The 16,411-nt window shown below is 39.9% G+C and overlaps 1 pseudogene; it reads left to right on the top strand.

The window, feature by feature from the left end:
- The first annotated feature begins 8,104 nt into the window (after positions 1-8,104).
- Positions 8,105-9,099, top strand: LOC138820402 (mRNA decay activator protein ZFP36L1-like; annotated as a pseudogene).
- The last annotated feature ends 7,312 nt before the right edge of the window (positions 9,100-16,411 follow it).

Genomic DNA, 16,411 nt, shown 5'->3' with positions numbered 1-16,411 from the left:
CTCTGCTGCTCACTACAGGCCTCCAGTCTAGACTTCATCTCAATGACCATCTATTTCTGATTTGTTTTTAAATAGCAAAACTAACAAAGACTTTTGATTCAGGATTTAATTCATTGTACATATCCTGTGCCATAAATATGTGCTACTTCATACATTGTGGCTAATAGGTTTTGATTATGTCTTGGGGTTCAGATAAACTCATCAGAAACAATGTGTTTGAAGGCAATCTAATGTGATCCTGTGTTACTCCCAAATTAATGAACTGGTTACTTTGTATCTTGCACAAGTACTTCTATATTGTTCCCAGATTAATGAACTGTCACTTTGTGGTAACACCCACAGTAACACTAATCCAAGGATTGCTGGGGATCATAAGATTAAGTCCAGACAGGAAAATCCATGTGATATGTATCTCAAATTAACTGCTAAAAAGCCAGAAGAAGACTTGTGGCTAAGTGGTTTAGTGCCATCCTTGCACTGAATAAGATGATGACAGAACCCAGGCCTGAGTTGAAGACCTGTGGTGGGTGCACGCACACTCGCACATGCACGCATGCACACGCGCACACGCGCACACACGCGCACATACACACATACACACACACACACACACACACACACACACACACACACACACACACAGTTTCCCAACTAGAGCAGGTAGAATATCTGTTTTTCTGGTAAGATGTCTGAGCTTCTGTCCCATGTGTTTGTATATTTTTGAAAGCTGTATCTTCAACTTACCTAATTTTAATAAATGACACCTTGTTCACTATTATTTACGTTTGAAAATATTTTAAGACACATTTTCATGTAGAAAATTGAGTTTGTTACCCAAATTGTGATTGTCTTGGTTTGTAAGAATGAAAGAATTGTGCCTTTAATTCATTAGTTCATAAATTAGAAAAGTAACCACAACTCTAGAACCAATTGCCTTTGAATTCTAAAAGCCACACAAATATATTAGTTTTTATTTATCCTATCTTTGATTCAACTCATCTTTCTCAAAATAGTTTTTAGTTTTACTTAAATATCCTGCCATTTTTCTAACCCGAACCCTAACTGGAACATTCAGGCTAACCCTCACACTAATCATACCCTAATCCTTCTATTATGAACAGTTTCCTATTTCACATTCATCCTAATTGTAACTTGACTTGTTTTTCAAAAATTTACTTTCAATTAGACCCTAAATTTTCCATTTCCCTAATGCTAACATTAAGCCCATCTAGAACGGAAACCTAACTTTCACCCTAATGATAGTCCAATTCTAATGTTTAAGAAAAATATTCTAGTTTTTATTCATTCTAGTGAATGCTCCAGTTTGCACTATGGAAATGAATTTCAATTTGCCCTAATTCCCACAAATTTCCTGACTCTACATCTGAAGTTATATTGTTCCCTAACATGAACCATTATGTGTCCTCAAATTCTCACATCAGGAAAAATATGGTAGTTTACCTTGATCTTACCTTTTCATGAACCACTGTACCCTAAAACAGTTTCAGATTTACTCATCATCTAGTCCATTACTTAACGCTAACTCTCAACTGAAACCTGGCTGGAAAACTCTCATTAATCATTACAAGAATGATCACTGAGAAATAAATATAATGATAATGCTCTAGTTACTATTCAATCTCACATTTTTTGCGTCCACTTTTTAGTGAAAACTCAATTTCATACTAAAAATATTCCTATTCATAACACTAATCATAATCAGAAGAAAATACTGACCCTAATCTTAATATAAATTATCTTAATATAAATTATATGTCAACACTAACACAAGTAAACTAATTTTCACTCATCCTGACTTGATTCAAATAAGGCTTCCAAACATAGGTTACAATTTTTTCCCAATACCTTAGTCATTTTCTAACCCTAAACTTAACTTAACTGGAACATTGAGTATAACCATAAGCTGATTGTAAGTAGATTCTAATATAGCAATACTCTAGTTCACATACATTCTAACTCTTACCAGGCTTATTCTAAAATTTACCTTCAATTTGAGCCTCATTTTTTTTCTCCTTCACTGTAACCCTAGTCATGGCTGTAATCCTAACCATAAACTTGACCCTAATGGTATCCCAATTATATAATTTATGAAAATCCCTCATTTTGTGTCATCCTAACTGAAATTGACTTGTAATTCTTGAAATAAATTGCAGGTTTTCCTAAACCCTACAGATTTTTTCACTCTTAACTCTGAATCTATCTTGTTCTATAACAGGAATCATAATACCCATTTGATCTCAAATCCTGATATTATGAAATAAAATGTATTTCCATTATTGTAACATTTCCTGAATTCATAGAACCTAAAATAAGTTCAGATTTATTTAACATTTAACCCATTCCTTTTTTTTTTCTTTTTGTTGGTCGTGGGGCTTGATTTCTGGGCCTGGGCATGATCCCTGAGCTCTAGGCATGGGCACGATCCCTGAGTTCTTTAGCTCAAGGTGTGCACTTTACCACTTGAGCCACAGCACAACTTTCAGGTTTTCTGGTGGTTAATTGGAGATAAGAGTCTCACAGACGCTCCTGCCAGGACTGGCTTTGAACTGCAATCCTCAGAAATCACCTTCCAGGAATGGGAGTCCAGGGAAACCATAACCAATCAACTAAGTGACTTGAGAATAAACACTGAACACAAATTAAGGAAGTAAAGAAGTTCATACAAGATCTATAACAAACCCCCAACAAAGCCAAACAATTAGAAGGAAAAGAAATGAAAAACAAAGTAGAAAGTCTTGATAGTAGGTTAGACCATGCAGAAGATCGAATCCCAGGGATTGAAGACAGCCTAGATATTATAGAGAAAGAACATTCAACCATCCAAGACAAATCCAAGAAATATGGTAAATCTATTCAACATTTTGAAGACACCATCAGAAGGCGTAATCTGAGGATAATAGTTGTAGAGGAGCACCTAGAGACAGAAGTTAATGGTCTAGGAAATTTGTTTAATAGGATCTTAGCAGAGAACTTCCCAAACATGCAAAAAGATAGGCCTATTCAGACACAAGAAGCTTTTAGTACTCCAAATAGACCAGACCAAAACAGGACATCCCACCATCATGTTGTAATCTGCACAGGATGAATTCAGACCAAGGAAAAGATCCTTAAAGTTGTCAAGGAGAAAAGATCAATCACGTATAAAGGGAAACTAATTAGAATCACCTCAGATTTCTCAGCAGAGACAATCAAAGCAAGAAGAGCCTGGAATGATGTATGCCATGCCCTAAGGACAAACAACTATCAAGCAAGAATACTGTATCCAGCTAAACTCTCCTTCATAACCTCAGGTCAAATAAAAACCTTCCATAGCAAAGAAAAACTGAAACAATACATCTCCACCAAACCAGCCCTATAAAAGATTTTTAAACATGTCCTATACATAGAAGACCACAATAAAGGCCAATAAACCTCAACCAAACTGAAAATCCAAGAACCATAGGAAGAACCTAGTTGCCACAGCCCCCAAGAAGGTGGATAAAATGGCAGGAACTCCCAAATACCTCTCAGTCCTATCTCTCAACATTAACAGACTTAAGTCTCCAATTAAGTAACATAGACTGTCTAGTTGGATTAAAAAGCAAGATCCTTATATCTGCTGCCTTCAGAAGTCACACCTTGCCCTTAAAAACAAACACATTTTCAATGTGAAAGGCTGGAACAAAATCTACCAAGCAAACGGCCCTCATAAACAGGCAGGAGTTGCAATACTAATATCAGATAAAATAGACTTCAAATTAAAATTAGTGAGAAGAGATAAAGAAGGTCGCTACATACTAATTAAGGGATTGCTCCTTCAGGAGGATATTACAATTATAAATCTCCATACACCAAACAACAGAGCACACAAATTTATCCAAGAAACACTACTTTAACTCAAATCCCACATAGATCCAAAGACATTAATTGTTGGGGACTTTAACACACCACTCATTCCACTAGATAGATCAACTCGGCAAAAACTCAATAGAGAAACCGCAGATCTGAACAACTGCATAGATCAACCAGATTTAACAGACATCTACTGAATATTTCACCCAGCAGCATCAGAATACACCTGGTTTACATGGGACTCAGTGTCAGGTTAGCCTAGACCACTTGGCTAACTTCCCCATGTACCATGCATATTGTATGCAGTGTGATGTCAGTGTACCACATTTTCAGGGTGTGAAAAGTCTGACATTCTTAATGCATATTTGTAATGTAGTGCAGCAGAAACTAGGAAAATATTGCTTGGCATTCTGTTTTGGTTTGAGAATAAGACTTACAAAGCTAAGCATTGTGGTGCATGCCTATAATCTCAACACTCAAGAAACTGAAACAAGAAGATCACATGGAATATACAGAGACTCTGTGTTCAAACAAAAGGAGGGTAGACAATAATGGAAAGGGTAACACTGATCAACATGCATTGTCCACATGAAATAAAATGAAAATCTCTTTAAAACTATTTAAAGAGATAGTATTTATTATTTATTTTACAATTATTATTTATTTTATTATTTGCTTATTTGTTACAAATAAACTGCTGATAGCTCACACTTGCAATCCAAGATAGTCAGGAAGCTGAGACATGATGATCCCAGTTGACTTTTGGGGGATGGTAACTTGAGGTAAGACTCTCATGGACTTTCTGGCCCAGGTGGTTTGAATCTTGACACTCAGATCTCAGACTTCTAAGTAATTAAGGTTACAGGGATGAACATCCAGCTCCAGGCTTCCAAGTGACTATTATCTCCAAATAACCACAAAAATGCCAAATGTGGCTCAAGTGATTGAACTCCAGCCTTCAGCGAAAAAAATCTCAAGGGACAGTACCCAGGCCTCAAGTTCAATTCCCATGAACAACAACAACAAAAACAAAGAATCATCAATAGAATATGTAATCACTGTTGTTGTTGGTACCCTGTGCTTACATGGTAAATATCAGTAATTGTTCAATGATCTCTTTGTGCATCAAACTATTAAAATCATCTTTGCCATACATCCTGACTCCACATGAGGCAAAAACATCTAACAAAGATGAAATAAAGATCCTGTGATCATTACTCAGACCAGTTCTCCCCACATTCTGGTGGCTGTTGGTGACTGTGGGAAGAGGCTTTTTTTCTGAACAGACAATGTCCACAGATGCACAGTGAGGTCCCTCAAAAGCTAGCAGAAGGGATGCACCTATGCCCATCCTCAGTCACTGTAAACATGGTGGGACTCATTTTCTGAGAAACTTTCACACTACTGCTGTGTGTAGAATACAGTCGTCAAACTGGAAATGAGTTAATATTGATACTAGAGCTAACTCTCAGCATCTATTATTGCATCCCAGAAGGAGGTGATGCACAGAGATATGTGCATGTGTGTGTAAGTACACACCTTGTGTGAACAGCAGTATTGGGATTTAAACTAAAAGTCTCACACTCTCACTCAGCTTTTTCACTCAAGTATAGCACTTGGCGCTATACTTCTTAAGCCAAAGTTTCACTGAGTTTTTTTGTTAGTTAACTGGAAATATGAGTCTCAGGACTTTTCTGTCCAGATTTTTCTGCAAACCCTAGATCTGAGCCTTTTGAGTATCTAGAATTATAGGTGTGAGACACTTGTTGCCAGCTCCAACTACTATCCAAGGAGACACATGGCTTTATTGATACAGCTGGTTGGCCTTGGTTTATGATTAGTGGAGATTGGAGTTGGAACTCCAGCCTTTCCTAGGGCCTGAATAGGTAATTCTAGGCATCTTGTCACCATGCATCAGACAGAATTGCCTTTAGCCTACTTGTCACAGAATTGAGAGGAAACTGCCAAGTCTCCTGGAATTCAGGGCCATTGCAAGGGATATCTGTTGGTTCTGAGTAACCAGGGCTGCCATTTCCATAGCCTTTCAGTCCTCCAGATTTGCCTGCTAGATCACTGTGCTTCCTATGCTTCCAGCACCTTTCACTCACAAGGACTAGGGCAGGCCCAGGACTCTGCTTTGAGGTGCCATGTTTGTTTATTGGGCGAAGAATATGAATGTAAGAATCAGCAAACTCACTCAATCCAGGGCATAGAAAGCTGTTCACAGGCTTTCAGGATTTCAGCTTGACCATTCTGGGGTTGACTCCCACTGCCCCTACCTTGAAGCATCCTCTTCAGAACCTAGATCAAGAGGGTCCATAAGGGGCCTGCATTGCATCTCAACACTGCCTAGCTGCTTTCCTGCTAAGCTGCTCCTCCTGCACTCCTCCTGCTATGTGTGATGAAGGGGGCCAGAAAATCTATACCAAAATAATCCTGCTATAGCATGTGGGGTCAAAGTTCATAGGGCATAGAAACATTTTCCTGGGTTTTCATACTCAGGAAAATGAATGATTATTCTCTTTTTTGATTGGTTTTGTTTTTCATTATTTCTGGATGCTGTATATGTAAACACAGACTGGTTCAAATGTGCTCTTTGAACAATGTCTTAATTTGATAAGCAGACATCTCACAATAAGTCAAATACCCAATAGCCCCATTTGTCAAAGGTCTTCTCTTCTCCAACACCTTCAGGAAGATGCAAGAAAGAAAAGAAAATATTTTTGTAACCCTTCTCTTTGATCCATGGGTGAACACAAAGTGTGGCTCCAAAGTGTGGATCAAAGTGTGGTAAAGCAACAGTCTTGACCAAAAAAGCTCAGGGATAGCACCTAGACCCTGAGTTCAAGCCCTTGGAACAAAACAAAAGCACAAGAAAACAATCCACAATATGTATGGGATATATGGATATACCTGTATTATACCATAACTATGCTGTAAAAATAAACCTATTAGAAAATTTAAATTTGTTTTCTTTTGTAGCTCAGTACCCAAAGCTCAGGCCTATAATATTACTTACTCAAGAGACACTTCTCATCAACTCACCAGGAAAAAGCTGGGAGTGAAAGTGTTGCTCAAGGGGCAGAGTGCCCGCCACAAAACTAAAAGATAAAACAAAAAGCTTGAGCTCTGTATTTAAACAGAATACTGGACCAAAATATTTCTTTTGTGTCCCTGTCTAGCTTCTATCTTTCTAGAGTGAACTGAATCAATACTGTTCCATTTTTACCAGAGAAAAAATTGGATCTGAAAATGGTGCTGGGAAAACTAGATATTCACCTTCAGAAGATTGAAACTCAGTTGCTATCTCTTACACCATACCACCTACACACACACACACACACACACACACACACACACACACACACACACACACACACACACACACACACATTAATTCAATTTAATCAAAAGATCAGTGCTAGAGAACCTGCTATTGATTACATGTAACACTCAGATTAGCCCCTTCCAAGTCAAATCTCTGGGGCTAGGGAGTGAACTCCAGGCCAGACACACACTAGGCAATGCTCTAACATTTGAACTGTGCCTCTATCCCTTTTTTATTTAATATTTTTGAGAGGGTCTTACTACCTTGCTTCAAAGTGCCACTGAATGTATATCCTTGCACTGTTCCCCAAAAGCCCAAATTACAGCCTCTGCCAACATTTCCAGTTTTTCTCATTTTTCTTCCTATCTTCCACACACATAATCTCACTTCAGAAGATACTTTTCTCAGGTATTTGTTCTGATGAAAAACTGACTACTTGCCGGGTGCTAGTGGCTCACGCCTGTAATTCTAGCTACTCAGGAGGCTGAGATCTAAGGATCACAGTTCAAAGCCAGCCCAGCAGAAAAGTCAGTGAGACACTTATCTCAAATTAACCACTAGAATACCGGAAGTGGTGCTATGGCTCAAGCAGTAGAATGTTCGTCTTGAGCTGAAGAGCACAGGGATAGTGCCCAAGTCCAGAGTTCAAGCCCCACGACTTACGAAAAACAAACAAAAAACCTGACTACATGCAACCCAATTAATATGCAGCAATCCCTTGTATTTGATGCACTGACATTTTATAATCTAAAAAGAAAACAAAAAAAATCCACTTAAAGTTCTATGAGGGCAGAGTGAGAAAGGTGAGGGGCCCTGGGATTAGACATGTGGGACTCCTGACCTAAGTGGCAGAGTAAGCACCTTCCCCACATCAGGACCTTCATGACACCAAATCTGCAACTTTGTCCTCTGTCAGTGTCCACAATGACTACCCCACTCATATCTGCCACCATTTTCAACTTGAGAGAAGCTTTATGCAAGTTTTGGTTGCCAAGATGCTCAATGACAGAGCTCCCAGAGAAGGGGCTGCTTGCTGGACAGGAAGGCAGTGGTCTCTCCTGCTGCTGAGGTGTTTCCCTTGGAGGCACTTGGCCTACACCCTGCCCAGCACCAAGTTCCACCAGAGCTAGGTCATCAGCAACCTGAAGGGTGAGCCAGTCCCAGTCTTGTACTCTAGGGACAGCAGCTTCAGAGACTGCTCTTTCTCACAGGTGCTGAGCAGCTGCTGCCCAATCAGAAGCAGACCAAAAGGGGCAGGTCAATTCCAGTCGCTATAAGAACTAGCTATTCCTCCAATTTGAAGAAAACACCTATAAATATAGAGACAAGTGTCACTTCATGCACAGCATCCACAAGCTCCACAGCCTAGCCTGCCATCCCAAGTGCAAGATCTAGTACCTTCCATGTCACCAACCTTTGCCTCTATGAGCCCTGCTGCCACTTCATCCACAAAGCCAAGGAACACAGAGCCCTGGCCAGGACCTTTCTGCAGACCTTCCCTATCTCCAGCATAGCTTTAGCTTTGCTGGATTTTCCAGTGCCAATGAGACTGCTGCCACCATGAGGCTGCTAGATAGCCCCACGTCGATCATCCCAACACCCATCCTGATTGCCGATGACCTCCTGGGTTCACCCAACCTTCCTGATGGCACCAATAACCCCTTCACCTTCTAGAGTCAGGTATTTGTTCTTTACCTCTTTCATGGGGCTGCCTTTCATGTCTACCCCACCACCTTCCTATTTTGATCCATGTCTGAGTTCTCTCACATGTTTGATTCTCATGCCACCCCTCAGAATTCTCTCTTGGGTCAAGGCTACCTGTGCAGTACAGCAGGAGCCATGCTGGGTCAGATTCACCCATCTTGGACAATTCAGGAGACCTGCCCATTTTCAGCAAACTTTCCATCTCATATGACTAAAGCACCAGGGTAAGGAGGGACACCCCCAATCCATTCCTTCTACTCCCCTTCCTCCTGCACCACATCCTAGATCCAATTAATCACCAAAAAACCTGGAAGTGACCTGTATTTCAAGTGGTACAGTACTAGCTTCATGCTAAATGAAGCTCAAGGATAGCTCCTATCCTGAATTCAAGCACCAAGACCACCACAGAACATCAACAATAAAAAGATGAGTGATTTGGAAATGGAAAAAGGCCTTTAAATTCAAGTAGATCCACTGAAATGGAAAAAATAACCCTGTCCTATGACTAAAGGACTCAATATTGTACTTTATTTTACTTTTTATCAGTTGTGGAGCTTTAGTCATGGCCTGGGCAACGTCCCAGAACTTTTTTGCTCAAGACTAGCACTCTACTTCTTTAAGCAACAGCTACACATCTGGTTTTGGGGGTGGTTAATTAGAGTAAGAATATCACAGACTTTCTTGCTCAGGCTGGCTTTGAATTGTGATCCTCAGATCTCAGCCTCCTAGAAGCTAGGATAACAAATGTGAGTCATCAGTGCCCAGCTAGGACTTAATATTTCTAAAAGAGGGCTGGGAAGTTGGCTCAGTGGTAGAGCGCTTGCATTGCATGCCTGAGGCCCTGGGTTCAATTCCTCAGCACCACATAAGCAAAAAGAAAAAAGCCAGAAGTGGCGCTATGGCTCAAGTGGTAGAGCGCTAGCCTTGAGCTGAAGAGCTGAGGGACAGTGCCCAGGCCCAGAGTTCAGGCCCCACAACTGGACCCAAAAAAATAAAATATTTCTAAAAGAGCAGTACTTTTCAAATTGCCTTTGCATTCAAAATACTCCTTACAAGATTGTGACCTGGGTTTAAATTAATTGCAAATTCATTCTAAAATGTGTAAGAGACTATAAGAAATCCTAAACAAACTAATTGGATACTGCAAAAACAAGAGGAAGTTAAGTAGGGGAGGATGACTCACATCTGTGATTTTCGCTACACAGAAAGAAGAGATCTGAGGACGGTAATTCAAAACCCACCTGAGGAAGAAAAACCTTTCCAAAAATTATTTCCAAAAAAACAACAACAAATATCCCAAATTGGAGCTATGGACAAGAGAAAAAACTGTTCAAGGACAGTATTAACATGTACTTTTCCTTTTTCCTGTATATGTTTTTCTTTAGTTTAAAATTGCCATTGCCCAAATTTTGTTTCTCTGATATATTTATCTTTCATGCCACCTTGGAATTTGAACTCAGGACCTTGCTCTCTTGCTTATTTTTTGTTCAACACTTGTACATAGAACTTTAGCTACACCTCTAGTTCCTGACTTTTACTGATTCATTGAATAAGGGTCTTTAAGATTTGTCTGCAGGTGCTGCTTTGAACCTCCATCTTTAGAATATGCCACTTTAGAAGCTACAATTAGTGAGATGGTCCATGACACCTGGCAAGTCATTTTCCATTTATGCAAGTCTTCTTTCTCCTATTTATGATGTATTTTATGTCAGTGTTCATATTTCTTATGTATCTTTTTTCCAAATTTTTTATTGTGATTGATTACATAATTTCATAAATTTCAAAGTATTTTGGGATAGTGATGCTTAGTTAAAGTCACAAACACATTCTAACACTCATGGGACAAATTGCCTATCATGGTCCATGAAGTTTATGATTTCTATGGGCTTTGACTATACAGTTATTTCTTCCATATTGAGTGATATTGCATAGTGTCAGCTGTTTTCTCTTTCCCACTCATTTCCTCCCTCCCATCGCTGCCTTTAAGTTGCTTGGTTTGTTTTGATCAATGTCCGGTGCAGCCGATGGGTCCCACTGTTGTATGTTTTCCCGTTTCCCTCTAGTTCTGTGTCCTCCTCCTAGTTTCCCTCCGATGTGCACATATATACCATATGTGGTCAGCGGCATGGGGTCATTTAGTAATCATTGGACTAGATGAGTGGGGGTCTTTTGTTTCTCGAGTCTTGTTTACTGTGTATGTTCTGGATTTAACATCCACTTATCAGGGAGACCATGTGCCATTTGTCTCTTTCCTCTTGGCTTACCTCACTCAACATGATTTCTTCTAGTTCTATCCATTTCCCTGTGAATGCCATTATTTTATTCTTTCTAATGGCAGCATAATATTCCATTGGATATAAATACAATTTTTTGATCCATTCATCTGTAGTGAGAGCATCTGGGTTTTTTTCCATATCCTGGCTATTGTGAACAGTGCTGCAATAAACATGGAGGTGCATATGTCCTTGTATCCTGGTTCCTGTTGTTCAGGATAGATGCCTAAGAGTGGTTAGTGCATGGTGACAGGCTGGAGTCCACTTTTAGTTTTCTGCATGTGGCCGCCCAGTTTTCCCAGCACCAGTAGTTGAAGAGGCTGTGCTTCTTCCACTGTATGTGTTTGGCTCCTTTGTCATTTTCAGCTGATTATAGGCATGTAGTTTTGTTTCTGGATCTTCTATTCTATTCCCTTGGTCTTTGGGGGTCTGTTTCTTTTATGGGGGGGTCTGGTCATGGGGCCTGAACTCTGGGCCTGGGTGCTGTCCCTCAGCTCTTCAGCTCAAGGCTAGTGCTCTACCACTTGAGCCATAGCACCACTTCCGGCTTTTTTCTTTTTGCTTATGTGGTGCTGAGGAATCGAACTCAGGGTCTCAGGCATGCAAAGCAAGTGCTCTACCACTGAGCCACCTTCCCAGCCCCTCAGGGGTCTGTTTTTGTGCCAGTACCATGCTGTCTTTGTCATTATGGATCTATAATAGAGTTTGAAGTCAGGCATCGAGATCCCTCCCATGTTTTCTTTTTTGCCTAGAATTATTTTGGCTATTCTAGTTCTTTTGATGTCCATATGAATTTTTGGACTGTTTTCTTTCTGTATTTCAGCAATGTACATCATTGGGATTTTAATAGGAATTGCATTAAATTTGTATATTAATTTTGGCATTTTCACTACATTGTCTGCCTATCCAAGAACAGGGAAGGTCTTTCCACTTTCTGGTGTCCTCTATAATTTCTTTCTTTAAGTTTTTATAGTTTTAATTAAACAGTTCTTTTGCATCTTTGGTTAGGCTAATTCCTAAATATTTTATTTGGGGGGGGGGTATTGTGAATGAGGCCGTTTCCTTGATTTCCTTTCCTGCTTGTACATTGTTTGTGTACAGGAAGGCAACTGATTTTTGTGGGTTGATTTTGTATCCTGCTACTTTGCTGAATTAGTTTATAAGTTCTAAGAGCTTGAGGGTGAAGTTTTTGGGATCATGGAGGTATAGTATCCTGTCATCTGCCCAAAGAGATAATTTAACTTCTTCCTTCCCTATGCGGATCCCTTTAATGTCTTTTTCTTGCCTTATTGCTCTGGCTAAGGTTTCCAGAAGTATATTGAAGAAGAGTGGAGAAAGTGGGAATCCTTGCCTTGTTCCTGATTTTAGGAGAATTGGTTGTTTTCCCCATTAAGTATAATATTGGCTGTTGGTCTGTCGTATATGGCTTTTATTGTTTTAAGGAATGTTCCTTCTATTCCTATTTTTCCCAGAGCTTTTAACATGAATATTGTCTCATATCAAAAGCTTTTTTCTGCATCAATGGAGATACTCATGTGGCTCTTGACCTTGGGTCTGTTGATATGATGGATTACATTTATTAAATTATGTAGGTTAAACCATCCATGCATCTCTGAAATGAAGCCTACTTGGTCATGATGTATGTTTTTTTTTATATGTTTCTGGATTCTGTTGGATAGAATTTTGTTAATGATCTTTGTCTGTGTTCATCAAGAAGATTGGTCTGTAGTTTTTTGTTGTTGCTGTTGTTGGGTCTTTGCTTGGGTTGGGGATGAGTGTGATATTGGCATCGTAGAATGAGTTTTGGATAGCTCCCTCTTTTTCTATTTCATAGAAGAGGCTGGGGAGTATGGGTGTTAGTTCCTCATTAAAAGTCTTACAGAATTCCGTAGTGAATGCATCTTGTCCTGGGCTTTTCCTTGTTCGAAAACTTCTGATTGCTTCCTTTATCTCATTGTAAGATATTGGCTTTTTTAATTGATTCGTTCTTTGCTCAGATTGGGTAACTTGTATTTCTCTAAAAATGCATCCATTTCTGATAGGTTTTCTTTCTTTCTTTCTTTCTTTCTTTCTTTCTTTCTTTAGAGAGTATGGATTCTGGATATAGTTCTTTAGAATTGCTTGGATGTCTTGGGTATTTGTTGTGATTTTTCCCGTGGCATCCCTGATCTTGTTAATTTGGGTTTCCTCTCTTAAGTAATCTTGCCAAAGGTCCATCAATTTTATGTATTTTTTTAAAAAAAACAGCTTTTTGTTTTATTAATTTTATTTATAATTTTCTTAATCTCTAGCTCATTAATTTCAGCTCTTAATTTGGTAATCTGGTTCCGTCTAGTAACTTTAGGTTCCACTTTTTTCATGTTTTTCTAGTAGTTTACAACATGGGATTATTTACTTAGTCCATCTCTATTTTCTTGATGTGGACACTGAGGGCAATAAATTTGCCCCCTCAGGAATGCTTTTGCTGTGTCCCACAGGTTTCTTGATGTGTATTCATTTTCATTGAATTGTGGGATCCTATGTATCTTGTTAAATATTTTCTCCCCAAACTAGGTTTTTGATGTTATTTAGGGTGAAATTTTCTTAGATGTTTGCATGAAGCACAATGGATGTGTAATGATACTTGAATTCACTGTTGGAAGAGAGTCCCATGTACCACTACATTTACTCTGGCATTTGTCCCAATTGACAGATTATGAGCTTGAGGATCAAGGAGGAACACCTTTCTAGGATGTCTGGTCTGCTATGTCTGCTATGTCCTAGAGCTAGAGGCATGGCATGGACTTTTGCCACTGCCTATGCATTTAATAGTTGCCTCTATATTCAATAGATTCCCTTGTACAGCTACAGGTATTTCAACCCACTCAGGACCCATGTGCCTGGGTCATCAGATTATAGGAAGAAAAAATCCACAGTATATAGGATTCAAGAATTGTACAACATAAATATTGACATTCTAATAGAGTTAGAAGAGTAAATAAAATAAACATTTTACATCAATCATGACAAAAAGTAAAATAGATATTTTCCCAGGGAGGGGAGAAGGAACCTATAACACTAGATCTTCCTATAAGTTGCCTATAAGCAGAAATGCTAGGTCAGGGTAGTCAAAGGGATCTACCACCTCATTACAGAAAGGCTTCTCTTCCTGAGTTGAGGGAGGGACATATTCAAATTTCTCCATTGGAGATTGGTTTTCCTGCAGCAGATACTCTGTGAGGACAGACTCCCTTTCCTCAACCGAATCAAGCTTTGAGACATCACTTATTGGTGCTTCTGAACACAGACTGGGGAAATTTTCCTCAAACCCCACAAGTGCTGGTTTATCCTTCTTGCCAAGACATGTCCTGATTTGACTCACCTGGAGCTGATCTAGGCAGACTGTGAAAGTCAAGTGAATAAATTCTGGATCTTCTTCCACTGGAGTACCTGCAGGTTCATCTGCGTCATGTGTAGGGTTCAGAACAAGTGGGACATCCACAGGACTCGAAATCTGCTTGGTCTTTTCTGCAAATGGCCTTATCTGCTCTACATTCACATTCTTTCTGGAGTCCAGTGATGACTCCAGATCTCCATCATCACCATTGGTGACGCCACTGAGGGTTCTTTATTTCGAATTCAGAGAAAGCTGCTCTATGGTGATCGAAACCTGAGAATGTAAATAAGTAAAGGATTCTTAGAGTGGAGTCTATAAGTTCAGGTGTAATTAAACTGCCATGAGGTTTTAATGAAGAAAGCTATTGAACTTGAGTTTGGACTGAACAGTGGTGAGAAGGTAGGGAGTTTCTAATCAGCACCGATGCCTGAATATTTTAAAAAAGAAACAGGCATTACCTGGCAGAGAATATCCATAAAAGGACATTTTGTCAAGCTGGGTAGTACTAAGGGCTCCTGGCCAATCACCATCCTGAGAAGCCCATCCCTAGGGGCCTAGTTTCGATCACTACTCACAAAATCTTGGCACCTATACAAGGACTCCTCTTTTTTCTAGCTCTGATAAATCATGTGTCACTCCACTGGTCAAGAAGGATGTGTAAGAGGAAGAGCAAGTCCAAGAGTGCAAGTTGAATATGACATAGTATATGAGTTTATTCAGGGTGTCTTGGTTCCTGGGCTCATAGAAGTCATCAGTGGAAAAGTCCATCCGCAAAGTGAAGATGGAATAAAGGGTTCTGGGAGCAGATTGGTGGCAAGGTGAGAACCTGACCTCCCCCTTCTCTGCCTCCCATAGCCCCTTTCTTACAAACCCCATGCAGAGGCTGTCCATCCTCTATGCAGGGGTGCATTTATTAGGAAGTGGGAGGAGATTCCTGGGATTAGGATGCTTCTCACAACCCAGTTCTAAGAAGCTGCTGCAAGACAATTCTCCATATTTCTCACTGTGGGTTGTTCCCCCCAGGATATGATTCTCTGCACACAATATTCCCTTGTCATTGATGAGAGACCACAACCACACCCACACCTATGCCATCTGCCAACTACTAAAGTCCCAAGCCTTAACTCCCTGGTGGAAATCATAAATAGTGTGCAAAGGAGAAATGTGTACTTTGAATCAGAAGCCTCAAAGATACCCAGTTTGCTAGGAGAGGCCTTCTCTTTGTGCCAGAGTTCACTTACTTCTTGTTCATCTTCCTTACAGTTAGGGCAGAGGGATCTGTACCTATGGGAGGACAGGAGAACATCACTTTAATGGCTCCTCTTTTCAGAACTAACAGGACACCTAAGGATCTGGCTAAGTCCCAGATGGGAATGTGAAACTGAGAGACAACAGTGAAGTATGTCTATTCAGTCCTGTGAAAATTCTGCTAAGAGGCTTATAGAAGTCTGTTCAAAGTAAATGTGCCAATGGTTCACCTCCAATCTTAGCTAATCAGGATGCAGAGATCTGAGAATCACCGTTTGAAGCAAGTCTGGCAGAAAAATTTGAAGATCCTTATCTAAAAGGCAGAAATGACCCTGTGACTCAAATGGTAGAGTGCTAGCTGTGAGCACCAAAAGATTGGTACTTAGACCCTGAGTTCAAGTAGCAAGACATAAAAAGTAAATGGTTCAGGGCTTACAAATGGAAGGCATCCCTACTGGCTCAGAAGTCATTTAGCCACCTTTGACACCCTAGCCCTTTCTCTGATTACATTATTTCACAGGCCTCCAGGATTACTACTGAAAACTTATTTACAAATGGTAAATGTGATTTCCTGGAGCCTCAGCTAGGTGAGAGCTACTGGCTCATGCCTGTAATCCTGGTTTGTCACAG

This window comes from Dipodomys merriami, unplaced genomic scaffold (genome assembly GCF_024711535.1).
Source record: "Dipodomys merriami isolate MVZ:Mamm:240054 unplaced genomic scaffold, mDipMer1.0.p SCAF_878, whole genome shotgun sequence".
Taxonomy (NCBI): Eukaryota; Metazoa; Chordata; class Mammalia; order Rodentia; family Heteromyidae; genus Dipodomys; species Dipodomys merriami.
This window is presented reverse-complemented; position numbering and strand designations above follow the sequence as displayed.